The sequence below is a fragment of the Pelodiscus sinensis genome, chromosome 7 (genome assembly GCF_049634645.1).
Source record: "Pelodiscus sinensis isolate JC-2024 chromosome 7, ASM4963464v1, whole genome shotgun sequence".
In the NCBI taxonomy this organism is placed as follows: Eukaryota; Metazoa; Chordata; order Testudines; family Trionychidae; genus Pelodiscus; species Pelodiscus sinensis.
This window is the reverse complement of record NC_134717.1, coordinates 5,392,953-5,409,664: the sequence shown is the minus strand read 5'-3', so window position 1 is coordinate 5,409,664 and position 16,712 is coordinate 5,392,953.

Below are 16,712 nucleotides of genomic sequence, written 5' to 3'. Positions count from 1 at the left end.
TCTATGAAGGAAGTTACTTTATTATATTTGTACTTTGTTAAGCCCATTAAAATGGATACTTGAAACGGAAATATTGTGTATTCATCTCAATGCTATATAATACTTCTTCCAGTAATAGTGTGGTAGGTAGAGAGGTTAAAAGCCAGAATTTTTATATCACAAAGTGTGGCTTGTCTTTAATAAAACAGGACGTCTGAGAGAATAAGGAAATAAGAAATTAAACATACACAGTGCTCAAGAAATAATGAGACTAGAGACTAAAACATTCTCCGCGTAAAGAGTGGATGTATCATGGACTAAGCTGATGAATATTTCTCCAACCCTGCTCCCTGCCAATGGGAATCGTCTGGAAGAAGCAAAAGTCTTTTTCCTTTTAAAGTTCCCCTTTGAGTATTTGTTCAGATGTCCCCAATACCTCGTCAGCATTCAATCACAATTATCAAACAGTGGTAATGTCTAGAGAGAGGTGGAAATGTTCCATCTAAACTGCCTGTTTGACTAAACAAACTTTTTTGTTGTTTTCCATGGACCATTTCACTTTTTCATCAAAAATATGTTCTGGCTTAGGCCGACACATTTCAATTTCATTTTTCTTCTTTCCATAACATATTCACAAATATGCACAAATAGATACAAATATTCACAATGGAAATTTAAATGAAAACTTTTTTTTCATGTTCTTTGAATTTGTTCTTGGAGGGAGAGAGGGAGAAATTGTCATAGCAGGTCCAGTAGCATCTCAAAAACTGATGTTCACTTGGCCATGGTGAGCAGTGTAGTCAGGGTATAAATGGGATGAGACCTTTTATAAAGTTAGCAAAGGACTTGTGTCTTTCCTCTCTCTCTTTCAGCTATGATGGGTACCGGGTGTATCAGATTTCATGTTTTCTAACACCTACCCATCCTGAGCTCTTGGCACTAGATATTCATGCCACATGGAGACAAGACCAAATCAGATACATGTTTTGCTTCTTTGGAGGAGATAAAAGAAATAACAGATGGTTCCAATTAAAAAAAAAAACAGCAGGAGGAAAAAAAAAACATTTTAACTGTGCAATCTAGGTCAAAACCAAATATCCCACCCCCCTTTATCTTGAGCCTACAGTACATTCAGAGAAAAATTCATAACTAGAGATGTGTGACACAGGAAATGCAATTCATACCTAATGGGATTCAGGCTGCTATATACCTTTAACTGGCTGTATTTTTTTGGAACAAAATAGAGACTTTCCTCTAAATCAGCCATCACATGCCACTGTTACTGAAGAGGGGAAAATAGGATCATCAGGCAGCAAATATAAATATTGAGCAGTTTATATATACGTGAATGACACAGATGGCTTTTTTTGTCCATTCCTAATCAGAATATACAGGGCACTGTGAGAATGACCATGGGGGGAAATCAAGATTGTAAGAACCTCAAGACAATATTGGATTTATTGTCCCACCCTGCAAACCCTTGCTCAAAGCCCTCCTTGTTACTCCACCGAGGAACTGTAAGATGCTTATAAAATGTGCATGATGGCCAACGATCAGTTCTTGCGCTTCTTCTATCTGCGTCACAGGCTGCTATCTAGGTTATTCAGCCATCTCACTGCTGCAGCCAGGGTAGCAAGATGTTGCCATCCATCTTCCAACCTTCTAATTGAGCACTCCTCTACCATATGTTTGAACCATCTGCACTGCTTCCCCACAGTCACTGGGAAGATCGGGCTAAGCCAAATTCCTGTGTTGTGACAGCCACTCTCAAATGGTCCAGTCAACAGCCTGTTACGTCTAGTGCAAGATCTGCATCCCAGGTTGCAAATAGGTGCGGGTCCATTTGGGCATCTGCAGTTTGTCAGCTTGGCTGCCTCTCCATCCCAGAGTGGCTAGCACTCTTTAAGGGCATCGCTGTCGGCCCTGCTGGGCAGTGGTTCATCCGAAACGGGCGTTGGACAGCCAGCCCTAGACATGAGTGTATGCACAGCTGCAGCAAAAGAATGTTGTGGAGACAGCCACGACAAGCCAGCAGGAATAGCAGGTGTAGGTGTTTTCTTCTGGGCGAAGGCAGATCTCCTGGGAAGCATCCCTGGCGTATTTGCACCTGTTCGAAGCAATGTCAGCTGGCTGTGCAGCTGGTTGTTTTATCCGTCATCACGCTCCAAGAGGTTTCAAGGGTGGTGCCATCTCTTCAAGATTTTAGGAAACAATACGAGCCCATGTGTATAAAGTAGATGTTAATGTCTGGCAAAGGCAACCCCTCATGACACAGGTGGCTGTATGCAGCTGCACATCAGCGAGATGCTTGTGCCAGCTTCTGCCCCCAAATATTTTTGCTGTGGCACATAAACTAGGGCCGGGCTGAGGGTCCTAGAACATTGGCCTCTGCTCCCAAGGATGTTCTTGCTAGCTTCTGGATAAAGGCCGGGTGGTGAAGAGACCTTTATCTTCATGTGATCAGGATGTGGCTGGTAGGTTGGATTGTGGACCCCTCAATGACAACAGGGGGACTTGACAGCTGCCTTCTCCTAGCATGTCCCATGAGCAGCACACACCAAGATGAAGGTAGACGATGGGTGGGATACTGATTCACGTTCTAGGCACCAATCAACGTGAAAGCCATCCTCCAGAGCAGCCCATTTCAGGCCCAGCATCACAAATTCTAGCACCGGGGATAGATCTCAAGATGTTTTCTGGCCCATAGCTGCTTACACCGTGGACAACGCACTAGTGCTGCTGCTACTGAGAGGAGCTATTCTAGTTGCTTGGCTGGTCCATGAGCATGTGGGGATGGTCCTGAATTCAAATCCTGCTCTTGACCGGGGTGCCCTGAAAACGGTAGGCTCTTGGATTAAATAGCAGGAGGTATTTCTCATGGGGTTAGCTGCCTTAGAAGGAATCATGGGCTCTGAATCTGTCAGCTGACCCTAAGCCGAGCGTACAGCTGGGTGAGTTGTACCTCTTGGATTTAGGGAGCAGCCTGCTTAGTCTCTGGTGTTGGGTTCCCACGTAGTAGGGTTCTGCAGGCTAAGTAGTAACACAGCGTCACGTTGCAGTTTTCCCGCAAATGTATTTCATGGGCGCATTGCCCAGGGAGGTTGTGGAATCCCCATCTCTGGAGATATTTAAGAGTAGGTTAGATAAATGTCTATCAGGGATGGTCTAGAGAGTATTGGGTCCTGCCATGAGGGCAGGGGACTGGACTCGATGACCTCTCGAGGTCCCTTCCAGTCCTAGTATTCTATGATTCTATGATTTAACATCTCCTTTTATAGCCAGCGAGAGGGTCACATTCATCTCTGATGGGGCTGTCGTAAAACAGACCCTCCACAGACCTCAGATTCTTGGGATGAGACTCTTTTATTCAGAGGGTCATCTCTTGTGTACAGCAGCCACAAGCAAGTGCAATGAGAGGAGAACGGCCAACTTCCTCGGCCTGCAGGCCCACTGACAGGGGAAGGGAGCAACTGCCCTTGGGCCCAGCAGTTCAAAAAGGCCTGGAGTTCCCACCACTACCACAGGAGCAACAACAGCTGGAAACCTGGGCCCGTTCAATCACAATCAGGGAGGAAAGGAGAGCGGGCGGGGGAAGGGGACACCTCATGGCATGCTCCAAGCGATGCTGAAGACTGGCTGTCCTCAGCCTTATCCCTTCCACCTGAGGCTCGGCCCCTTCCAGGAGCATGAAACTGGCCCATCATACCTGGGCCAGGGGTCCAGCAAATGGGGCCCAATTAGTAGCGCTACTCCTTCAGCCCAAGTAGTTGAGATTTGTGTCTTGGTACAGAAAACAGCAGTGTTGACCCCTGCTGACAAGCACGAATAGTAATCAACCCCCTGTGAATAAGACCTTGCAGGGTCGGACTCATCACCAGTAACCGAGTTTACAAGAACGAGCCACACAAAGTGGGAAAATAAACTATAGATTAAATTAAGTCATTTGAATTATGAATCATGCCAGCCGTAAAAGAGCCAGCACATTTTGTAAGTCATATTCAGTAATTGATAGATCCCTTTAATAGTAATTAACTGCTAATTAAGTCATTTCCTTGGGAATATATTTATTTATGGTATGTCTGGGTGTTCTTTTTTTGCTTATAAATATTTTATGAGCTTCATTAAGTAATTAAAATTCACTAAGTAATTTTGAAATTAAAGTCCTGGCCCAAAAACGCAGTGCAAGAATGGGATTCCCTGAGCCCATGAAGTAGCTCTTAGCAGCCCAGAAGAAATAACATGCAACTGTTTTGTTTTGGTGCCGCAGTTAGATATTGTTATGTAACTGGGGTCCGTAGAAGTCATGGTATGTGATTTATTAAATATAAAATGCGCAAAAGCTCCCAAGTGACCTAAATTCTATCATGTGTCAATCAAAATGAGGCTCCTAAATCACTTGGCACGTTTGAAAGTTCCCCCCCCCCCCGCAGTCTCTAACCCTTTAAAATGTCTATGTTTTGCCATTGGCAACCAGGTAGAGTCTCAGTACAACTTGAAAACGTGTGTTTGAAAATGGGGACAGCGTTGCCCTGTCTATGACAGATTGCAAAATCCCTTTTGAACGTGAGCCCAATTGCCTCCTCGTTTGTCTTTTTATCTCTACGTTGGACTGAAATTCTGTGGCTCGCTGACCCTGGACTGACCATAGAGGCTCCTTAACCTGAAGAGTCCCAATTCAAGAGGAAACAACTTGAGAAAGTGGGCTGATGAAGCCGAGGGGGAAAAAAACAAAGAATGTTCAAGAGCGGTGAGGAAAATGAGATGACAGGCGGGTTTATTATTTGGTCTAGCTCTGTATATTTCTCAGGACCCCTCAAGGAAAGAGCGATTGTGTGAAGAACTTTTCCAAAGTTGATGGGCCTGTTTGCTTTCCACTGTCATGTATCCCTGAGGAGTCAGCAGTAAACCCAGTGTGCCCACCAGCGTGGAGCTCTGGGAATTTGTGTGCTTAAGCTGCATGCATTTGTGGGGTCAGCACAAGTTCTGGAAATCCTAGGGTGCTTGGGCTGTGGGTCCCACTTCCATGAAGGAGAGTGGGGAAAGTGGCTTCCCTGTGACACACTAAGCATTCTCTAAGGGTATGTCTACACTACAAAGTTAATTCGAACTAGCAGACGTTAGTTCGAATTAACTTTGATAGGCGCTACACATAAAAACCGCTAGTTCGAACTTAATTCGAACTAGGTAAACCTCATTGTACGAGGACTAACGCCTAGATCGAATTAAGCAGTTCGAATAAAGGGCTGTGTAGCCCCTTAATTCGAACTAGTGGGAGGCTAGCCCTCCCCAGCTTTCCCTGGCGGCCACTCTGGGCACCACCAGGGAAACTCTTCTGCCCCCCTCCCAGCCCCAGAGCCCTTAAAGGGGCACGGGCTGGCTGCGGTGCCCTTGCCAGGTGCAAGCCTGCCAGCACCCAGCCAGCAGACCCTGCACCTGGCACGGCACGAACCAACCACCCGCTGCCACCCAGCCCTCCACCTCTTCCCGGGACCAGGCTGGCGGCTCCCGGGAGCCTGCCCAGGTCCGCAAGAGGTGGGCGCCCGCCTGGGCTAGTGCAGACATCGTGGACCTCATCCACGATCTCTGCACTAGGCACAGGAAAGTGGCCGTCTAGGGCAGGAGAGCTGCCAGCCTGGCCACCCAGGAGCAGGTGTGCATGAAAATCAAAGTGGTCCAGTGAGACCCCCGACCCTGAGCCCCGAGTTTAGAATGGCCATACTGGGTCAGACCAAAGGTCCATCTAGCCCAGTAGCCTGTCTGCTGACAGCGGCCAACACTAGGTACCCTGGAGGGGATGGACCGAAGACAATGACCAAGCCATTTGTCTCATGCCATCCATCTCCAGCCTTCCACAAACAGAGGGCAGGGACACCATTCCTACCCCCTGGCTAATACCACTCCATGGATCCAACCTCCATGACTTTATCTCACTTCTCTTTAAATTCTGTTATAGTTCTAGCCTTCACAGCCTCCTGCAGCAAGGAGTTCCACAGGTTGACTATTTGCTTTGTGAAGAAGAACTTTCTCTTATTAGTTTGAAGCCTGCTACCCATTCATTTCCTTTGGTGTCCTCTAGTCCTTCTATTATGGGAACTAATGAAGAACTTTTCTTTATGCACCCTCTCCACACCACTCATGCTTTTATAGACCTCTATCATATCCCCCCTCAGTCTCCTCTTTTCTAAGCTGAAAGTCCCAGTCTCTTTAGCCTTTCTTCATATGGCACCTGTTCCAAACCCCTGATCATTTTAGTTGCCCTCCCCTCTCCCACCCTCTCTCTTCCCCTCTTCCACCTCCTTTTCCCAGTCTCCCCCAGTTTTGTTCAATAAAGAGAGTTTCTATTTTTGAACACACATATCCTTTATTTTGTACATCAGGAAGGGGGGCTAGGGAGGGGTAAGTAGAAGGAGGTGAGGGAGGAATGGGGTACGAGCCCCCGATGGGGAGGACTGAGGTGGCTCTGTGGGCTCCTCGGGATGGAAGCTCTCCTGCAGCCCCCCGATTAACCCCCTCTTGGATGGCAGCCTGTGGCAAGTGCAGCCGGGCTGATGGCCAAGTGCTGTGATGTGCCGAGTGTGGGCATTCAGGGCACTCCAAGCCAGGACTGCTTTGCTGTCCCTCATCGAGTTAAGACAAGCGAGTGGGGAACCCCTGAGAACTGTCTGTCCGGGGTGGGGGGTCGGGTCCCTTTAAGCACAGCCCTCGGCTAGCCTGAGGCAGCAGATCCACGCTCTAAGTCCTTATATGATGCCCTGCCGGCACTGCTTCTGGTCAGCCTTAACTTCGGTTCAGGGTCCACTCAATGTGGACATGCTAGTTCGAATTAGCAAAATGCTAATTTGAACTAGTTTTTAGGTCTAGATGCACTAGTTCGAATTAGCTTAGTTCGAATTAACTAATTTGAATTAAGTTAGTTCGAATTAGTGCTGTAGTGTAGACATACCCTAAGGTACCAGGAAACTGAGAGCACATAAGTGAGGTACAGAGGATGCCAACCACAACTCCTTGGTGGATGTCTGGCCGCCAAAGGGAACAGCTAGCATTTCAGCAACAGCACCGCCCAGAAGGAACAGCCAGCATTTCAGCAACAGCACCGCCCAGAAGGAACAGCCAGCATTTCAGCAACAGCACCGTCCAGAAGGAACAGCAAGAATTTCAGGCAACAGCACCGCCAAGAGGGAACAGCTAGAATTTCAGGCAACAGTGCAGCCCACAGGGAACACCCAGAATTTCAGGCAATAGCGCCACCCAGAGGGAACAGCCAGAATTTCAGCGTTACAGACGCACAGACACTGGGCTATTATATATATGATCAGAGGGGGTTATTTTGAAATAACTCCCTAGTGTAGACCAGGGCGGACATCACTTACTCCTGAGTGTAGCAGTTACTCCTCTGAGTAGATGTCAATAGAGCTGTCCAAAAATGGAAATACCTTCCACTGAACAATCTCACCATTTTGAAAAATATCCAAAACCTGAAATTTGACACTGAAAGGGATTTCAGGCAGAGGGGGATCCCATCTGAGACAACAGAAGCGAGAATTTTTTTGGGGGGGGCCAGCCTGGAAGGTTCTTTTCATCCAGGTAGCAAGTGAAACCTAGGGTTGTGAGTTCAATCCTTGAGGAGGCTATTTAGAGATTTGGGGCAAACATGTATGAGGGATGGTACTTGGTCCTGCTGTAAAGGCAGTGGACTGGACTTAATGACCTTTTGAGGTCCCTTCCAGTTCTCGGAGATAGGTAATCTCCATTTATATTGGAGGCAGAGGAGAACTGGGGGGAGACAGTAGGAGCGAGAGACCGGAGGCTCAGGAGAGAAGACCGACGTGGAGGAGAGACCTGAAAATCCCATTTTATGATGGGCTAATTGGCTAGTTTCAAAATAATACGTGGAGCATTCATACTACCAAGCTTATTATTTTGAAATAACAGGCTGGTTATTTCAAAATCTGTACCCCTGCTTTCCTCAGGGAATACCGCTTATTTCAAAATAGTAGCAGTGGAGCGAGCATCACACGAATGCTATTTTGAAATTACTATTTCGAAATAACTACTCCCCACAGTAATTCAAAGGATTTACTCCCCAGTGCTTCCTGGGGCTCTACGTCAAGGCATCCACAATAACAGAGCCTGCCTCGGACTAATTTTGTGGTTCCCCCATAGCGGGGACATGCTATTTCGATTTTGTTATTTCAGGAGTTATTAATTCGAATTTAGTTATTTCAAAATAATTTCCTAGTGTAGACATGCCCTCAGTAGGCCTATTCATGTGCTCAGAATCAAATATACATTTAATTACTTTGCTGGGTTGGGGCCTTTGAGTATACATTCAGCAAAGCTAGAATCTTGGTTTAAAATAAGATTTATCTTTAAAGGTCCCTGCACACTTCTAGCGCTGAATAGCTAGTGAAGAAAAAAAGAAAACAGCCTGCACCATAAAGAAAACATTTTTAACTATAAACCCTTTTTCTTACCTGATTTGAAAAGCTAGGAGGGATTGCATGTAGCTCTCTGGAATTTGGAAAGGCCCCCAGATAATCAGAAGAGTAATCAATGTGGAAAAAAACACATGGAAGAATAATAAGGACAAGATCTAAATGTGGATAAAAATGGATGGGCCAGATTCTCCTCTCTTTTATGATATTGTAAATCTGGAGTCACATCAGTGCAGCACTGGAGTAAACTGGTGTAAGTGATAGCAGAATTTGACCCAATGTGGTAATTTTAATTTTAATTACTGCATTTGGATATCATTCATTTAACACAGGGAGGGATCCAACCAGTTTGGAATGCAGAGGTTGTGACATTGTGAGAAATTTAAGAGGAAACACACAGAAAATAATAATGGGTTGGTTGGAAAAAATAAATGTAAAAGCTACTGGTGATATTATTGTGACCCTGCAAGATGTATGTTACTTGCCTTCATTTTATGAAACAAAGACTCTAATTTCAACACGCAAATGCTATAATAGGGACCTATGATTTTAACTTGACACATTCCTTAATTTTATATTATTTTTATGAAGCTCGTAATTTAAATGGGTGTCATTTCATTTTAAGGCAACGAGCGAAATAAAGGAGAACCAGGAAGTTATAGTACGGCACAGGCAAGTTTATTTCATTCTAATCAAGGCAGTATTTTTTAAGCATTTTTATTCTTTGACACTCTTCTTCAAAAGTCACTCCGAGGTCAGCTTTTGAAAAGCCTGTGAAATCCTCAGACTGGCAGCTAGCTGGGAAGCATAGCTCCACTAACTAATCCTGCTGTAGCCTTGATTCGCCTGGAAATGATTACAGTGAGCAATGCGGACTGGTTTGCTGTAATGGACACAGCTTCCTCTTTGTGTGGAAGAAATTTCTGTGCACTGAAGTACCAGGTACCTTCTAAGACAAAGGTGTGGTTCTCCCCTTCTTTCTCCCTACCCCACCACCCTTCACTCCCCTTCCCTCCCCCTACCCCACCACCCTTCACTCCCCTTGGAGCTGAACTCACTAAAAACTAAAAATCAGTATTTGTAGGATAGTAGAATTTATTTACATTCCGCTGTGCCCTGTACACTCTCTGGGTACATCTAGACTGCAAGCTTCTTTCGAAAGAAGCTTTTTCGGAAGAGATCTTCCAAAAAATCATCTTTCAAAAGAAAGCATCCACACTTCAAAAGCGGACCGAAAAAGCGATCTGCTTTTTCGAAAGAGCGTCCACACTCACTGGACACTCTCTCACCTAAAAGTCCACCCGGAACCAGTTCAGGCAGACTATCTGAGACACATGCTTAAAGGGACCCCCCTGGAAAGTCATTTCTCAACTTTTGCTGCTTGCTTGCCTACCTCTCTGCATTGCGTGCTCTGGTTGCCCAGCTTTGTTGGACACCACAGCACTTTTTTCTTTTTGCCTATGGAGCCAGAGCTACCCCTGGGCAGGCCGTGGCCCCACACTGTTATGCTGCAGCTTCTGCAGCGCTTTCGGCAGACCATCATGATGGTCCTGCCCCAGCTCAAATACGAGCTCAGTGTTAAGAACCTCTGCCTGGATGCGGGAGCAATGCCCTTGCCCCCATACCCCACGGTCGAGAGGAGATTTTGGAGGCTGGACACCAGTTCTGACTGGCCTGGTTCAGGTGCCTGCTGACATGCCTGGACGTGCGGGAGTGCAATATCCCTGAGGTGGTCTCTGCATGTTGCGTACTCCACAACCTCATGGAGAGCAAAGGGGAGGCCTTCCTCCCGGGGTGAGGGATGCAGGCTGGTGGTGAGGGGAGGCAGTTTTGAACAGCCGCAGACAGCTGCCATCCTCCAGGCCCATCAGGCTGCAGTGTGCACCCCGGAAGCCCTGGGAGAGAGGTTCTCTGAAGGAGCCCAGTAACTTGCCCCAGGGCCTTCCCAATGGGGGCCTGTGTCTTGTCCCCCAATACCTTTTCCACCGCAACCCCTCCCTGCCCCCATTCCCTGTACAATTAATAAAGACACTAGTTTTGTTTTCAAAATAAACATTTTTTTTGTTCTTTATAATCAAAGTAACTGGGGCGGATGGGGGCTGAGAACCTGGAGGGGGGAAATGGGAGGGGGCTGAGAACCTGCAGAGGGGGAGCGGGAGGGGGGCTGAGATCCTGGAGAGGGGGAAGAGGGAGGGGGACTGAGAACCTGGGGGGGAAGCGGGAGGGGGGCTGAGATCCTGGAGAGGGGGAAGAAGGAGGGGGACTGAGAACCTGGGGGGGAAGCGGGAGAGGGGCTGAGATCCTGGGGGGGAAGCGGGAGGGGGGCTGAGATCCTGGAGGGGGGAAACGGGAGGGGGGCTGAGACCTTGGAGAGGGAGAAGCGGGAGGGGGACTGAGAACCTGGAGAGGGAGAAGCGGGAGGGGGACTGAGAACCTGGGGGGGAAGCAGGAGGGGGGCTGAGATCCTGGAGAGGGAGAAGCGGGAGGGGGACTGAGAACCTGGGGGGGAAGCAGGAGGGGGGCTGAGATCCTGGAGAGGGAGAAGCGGGAGGGGGACTGAGAACCTGGGGGGGAAGCGGGAGGGGGGCTGAGATCCTGGACGGGGGAAGAGGAAGGGGGGCTGAGATCCTGGAGAGGGGAAGAAGAAGGGGGAAGAGGGAGGGGGGCTGAGAACCACTGAGCTATCCCTCTCGCCTGGAGTGGACACACACGCACGCACCTCTGCCAGCACTCTCTGCAGGAGCGGGTGGTGCTTTGCGCATGTAGGCATGGCCATGTGCTATGTGCGACACTCGTCGGTCTGTGTGGGGTCTTGTGCCCAGTCTGCTTCTGGCAGTGCCTGGCAGGGGGAGGGGTGCCTCCCAGGGGTTGGACGTGTGTGGGGCTTCCCCCCAGGTGGTGAGCAGCAGCCCGTGTGTGCTGCGAGACTGGCTCCTGAGACCACATGTTGCACACTGCCGCTGCACATGCTTGCACATGCACAGCCAGCTGCATGCTGTCCAGGCTGAACATGCCAAGCGATGATCACGCCCCATCCCCTGTGCTCCTGCCTCCCCCACCCTGTGAGTGTGACAACCTGGCAGCACCCACCCAATGTTCCCTCCCCAGCATCAGATGATACTTGGGAGATGTCAAGGGCCAGGGTATTGGCTCCAACCTGAGCGTGATGCTGCTGCTCGTGTCCTCCTCTTCCTCCAGCTGATGTCCGGTGTCGTCATCGTCGTCCTCCTCCAGGAGATCTGGCCGGATGACCACTGGTGTCTCCAAGCCCACGTCCACCAGTATGGATGGGGAAAGAGCTTGCCCACCACACAGTATGGAGCTCTTTACACCTGGCCACGGAGCACACTCCTGGCCATATGATACCCTTGCCGGAGCTCCTTTACTTTGCTCTGGACTTGGTCAAGGGTGCAGGGGTGGAGCTCCAGCCATGCACCCATAAATGTCTACATTGCGGAGTTTAGAGGTCACATCCTTCAGAGCCTCCTTCTCCACAACTCCAGGAGGGACAGGATCTCTGGCCTGGTCCAGGAGGGTGCCTGGCGTTTGGTGTCCCTGGGTGGGTCCTGGGACCCCTGGAGCTGCTCCCTGGAAGGGCCAGGGGTGTCTCAGGGGGCTTGTGCTTCTGCCATCTGATTGCAGGCCTGTGGCAGTCAGAGCCGCGTGGTCAAGGTCCTGCTGCAAGGCCGGCTTCCTGCCACAAGGCTTGTCCTGCTTGCCTGCAGCTTTAAGAGGTGCCAGGAGACAGGAACTATAGAGCTGTGATTACTGTGGAAGGAGTGTCCACCAGGGCACCTGTGCTTTTTCCTGGAGACCTCTTCTTTCAAAAGAACAGCCTCTTCCGCATCCACACATGCCTTTTTCTGAAAGAGCTCTTTTGGAAAAGGCGTTCTTCCTCGTAGAATGAGGTTTACCAATGTTGGAAAAGCCTCTGCATTCTTTCGATTTTCTTTTGAAAGAACGTGATTGCAGTGTGGACGTAGGTAAAGGGTTTTTTGGAAAAACCCCCACAAAACACCATTTTTCTAAAAAAAACCTGTAGTCTAGACGCACCCTCAGTGTAAGAGGCAACAAGCAGTCCTGTGGCACCACAGAGACCAACCGATGTATTGGGTCATGAGCTTTTGTGGGCAAAACCACTTCATCAGATGAACTGGAGTGGAAATGACAGAATCTAGGGTATATATAACAGCAAAAGATGTATCCTGTCTATTGTAGGACCAGCGTTAATGCAGCTAAGTGAGACAGGGCGGAGGTGTCTCATTCATAGCATGTGAGGTGGAGATGCAAATATAAAAGGCAGGGAGATTGCCTTTGCAGTGGGTTAACTAGCTAAGGGTATGTCTACACTACAGCACTAATTCAAACTAACTTAATTCGAATTAGTTAATTCGAACTAAGCTAATTTGAACTAGTGCATCTAGACCTAAAAACTAGTTCGAATTAGCATTTTGCTAATTCAAACTAGCATGTCCACATTGAGTGGACCCTGAACCGAGGTTAAGGATGGCCGGAAGCAGTGCCAGCAGGGCATCAGATTAGGACTTAGAGTGTGGAGCTGCGGCCTCAGGCTAGCCGAGGGCTGTGCTTAAAGGGACCAGACCCCCACCCCGGACAGACAGTTCTCAGAGGTTCCCCGCTCGCTTGTCTACGTTGATGAGGGACAGCAAAGCAGTCCTGGCTTGCAGTGCCCTGAATGCCCACGTTGGGCACATCACAGCACTCGGCCATGAGCCTGGCTGAACTTGCCGCAGGCTGCCATCCGGGGGGGTCAATTGGGAGGCTGCAGGAGAGCTTCCACCCCAAGGAGCCCGCATAGCCAGCCCAGTCCTCCCCTTCGGGGGCTTGTACCCCATTCCTCCCTCACCTCCTTCCACTTACCCCTCCCTAGCCCCCCTTCCTGATGTACAAAATAAAGGATACGTGTATTCAAAAATAGAAACTCTCTTTATTGAACAAAACTCGGGGAGACTGGGAAAAGGAGGTAGGAGAGGGGAAGAGAGAGGGTGGGAGAGGGGAGGGCAACTAAAATGATCAGGGGTTTGGAACAGGTCCCATATGAAGAGAGGCTAAAGAGACTGGGACTTTTCAGCTTAGAAGCCTGCTACCCATTCATTTCATTTGGTGTCCCCTAGTCCTTCTATTATGGTAACTAATGAAGAACTTTTCTTTATGCACCCTCTCCACACCACTCGTGCTTTTATAGACCTCGATCATATCCCCCCTCAGTCTCCTCTTTTCTAACTTCTTCACAAAGCAAATAGTCAACCTGTGGAACTCCTTGCTGCAGGAGGCTGTGAAGGCTAGAACTAGAACAGAGTTTAAAGAGAAGTTAAATAATGTCATGGAGGCTGGGTCCATGGAGTGGTATTAACCAGGGGATAAATGGTGTCCCTGGCCTCTGTTTTGGAAGGCTGAAGATGGATGGCATGAGACAAATGGCTTGGTCATTGTCTATGGTCCATCCCCTCCAGGGTACCTGGTGTTGGCCGCTGTCAGCAGACAGGCTACTGGGCTACCTTTGGTCCAGTAAGGCTGTTCTAAGCTCAGGGTCGGGGGCCTCACTGGACCATCTTGATTTTCATGCAAACATTCACCTGGGTGGCCAGACTGGCAGCTATTCTGCCCTAGACAGCCACTTTCCTGTGCCTAGTGCGGAGATCATGGACGAGGTCCACGATGTCCGCACCAGACAAGGAGGGCGCCCGCCTCTTGCGGCTCTGGGCAGGCTCCTGGGAGCCACCAGTCTGGTCCCGGGAAGAGGCGGAGGGCTGGGTGGCAGCAGGTGACTGGTTCGTGCTGTGCCAGGTGCAGGGTCTGCTGGCTGGGTACTGGCAGGCTTGCACCTGGCACGGGCACCGTAGCCAGCCCGTGCCCCTTTTAGGGTTCCGGGGCCAGGAGGAGGGCAGAATAGTTTCCCTGGTGGTGCCCAGAATGGCCACCAGGGCAAGCTGGGGAGGGCTAGCCTCCCACTAGTTCGAATTAAGTGGCTACACAGCCCTTAATTCGAACTACTTAATTCGAACTAGGTGTTAGTCCTCGTGGAATGAGGTTTACCTAGTTCGAATTAAGCGCTCTGCTAGTTCGAATTAAGTTCAAACTAGCGGTTTGTATGTGTAGCGCCTATCAAAGTTAATTCAAACTAACGTCTGTTAGGGTATGTCTACACAACAAAGTTAATTCAAACTAAGATCTTTATTCAAGCCTAAATTGATAGTGTTGAACTTGTAAGTAAACTCCAGTTCAACACTATGAACTTGGGCTTGAATAAATATCTTAGCTGGTTAACCCACTACAAAGGCAATTTCCTTGCTTCTGATGCTCACTTCTCCACATCAAATGCTATGAATGGGACACGTCCACTCAGCCACTTCTTCAGATGTGCTTAAGTAGAGGAAAAAAAGTGGTAGGTTTTTTTTCTCCACTTCAAACTCATGTGAAGAAGTGGGTTTTCCCCACAAAAGCTCATGATACTATTTGTATTTTTGTTGGTCTGTAACTTTAAAAACACTGAATAGTCTGGTAGCACCTTAAAGACTAAGACAGCTACCCCCTCTTTGATTAGTGTCATTAACATTGGTCCTATAATTGACAGGTAACTTCTTTTGCTGTTATATATACCCTGGATTCTGTAATTCCCACTCCAGCTCATCTGATGAAGTGGGTTTTACCCACAAAAGCTCATGAACTAATATATTTGTAAGTCTCTAAGGGCATGTGTACACTAGCTCGTTAATTTGAGCTAGGTAGGCAAATCAGGCAACTGGAGTTTAAAATGAAGCCCAGAATTTAAATATCCCAGGCTTTATTTGCATGTTCCCGTCCAGCCGCCATTTTTAAATCTCCCTTAGTTCGAACGAACTGCCCGTGGCTAAACGCGGCAGTTCAAAATTAATCCAAACTAAGGATTAACTGTTACTCTGTTTACACAAGGCAAAGGCTGGCTGGGGGAACAGAAGTAGACTGACATGTCCAGTGCTACAGAGCAGGTTTGTAGTACAGAAGGGCCTAGAACCCAAGGGATCTGGAATGCTAGGCCATGTCATAAGACTAGGTCCCCTAGCTAAGGCCTACTTCATTTGGTCCCGCCAGGATGCTGTGTAAGAGGCAGCAACAGATGCTCAGCTGACTGCCTCAGTTTCTCTGAGTCATTTGCACGAGTGTCCCACGCAGCACGCACTGCAAACCTTATCCTGTTTCTACGCAGCAGGATCGAGCCTGAAATATTTACTGACGCTGTTGTTGTTAAAAACGGGATTATGCCCGAAAGAGATGTGACTGTCCTAAAGGCAAAGGTCGCTAACACAGTCCAGCGAAGCAGGGTGGGATGTATCATTAGACACTGACAGATGAAAGGTGGAATCAGGCTGACGAGCCAACACGCAAGAGGTTAGGAAACTTCTAAGCCCTCAACTGCGCCGGCCTTGGTAGCCCTCTCCATACGCATTAGCTAATTTGGGTATGCAAATGTTGTGGAGACGTTGTCACAGTGTAGAGAGGAAATAATTCCAAAGGGCAGGGGGGTAAAATGACTTGTAAAACAGCGAGGGTTGAAATAGAACAACAGTGAATGGCCAAATGGGTTAGTCATGTCTTGCATCTGTCGTCAAGGAGGTGCACGGGTAGGAGCTGGCATGTGACTCTCAGAAGGCGTCCTTTGGGTGGAAAGTCAAGCTGCTGGCATGTGTGGGTACCCACTAGGTGCCAGATTTCTGCATTGTGCAGAGGCTTGGCTCGTACCACCCCTGGGGCGTACTTTAAAATGAGTCCATCTGAGGGGTGCTGCTTTTAGCGCCTTCATTGTGAGAAGCAATCAGAGAGCAGGCATTTCACAAAGAAGCAGAACAGAAGCAGAAACAAGAATAAAAACTGCAAGAGTGGAATTAGTTTTTGCAATGAGCTAGAGTAACCTCCCCTCCATTGTTTTTCATCCTCTTTTTTTTTTAAGTTAATTTTCTTCTCCATCTGCTTGACAGATCCTTTGGATAAAATCAGTTTTTTTAAATTTGAGAACTAACAGAAGGTCAGCTGTCAAGATGGTTATCCAGTGGTGAGGTATGAAACTCACGGAGCCAAAAATAATTCTGCACTGTGCTAGGGTTGGAGACAGACTCAAATTCTATACATCCGTCGAGTACCAGGGAGAGGGATATTTTTCGGGTTTCCCTGTGTCACAGTGGAGTGGAGTCATGGTGCCTGTTTTATTCACATTGGCCACCCCATCAGCTTTCTTGTACCATCAAAATGCCTTTTGTTGCTTGGCGGTCACAATGAGGCAAACATTAACCATGCCAGATA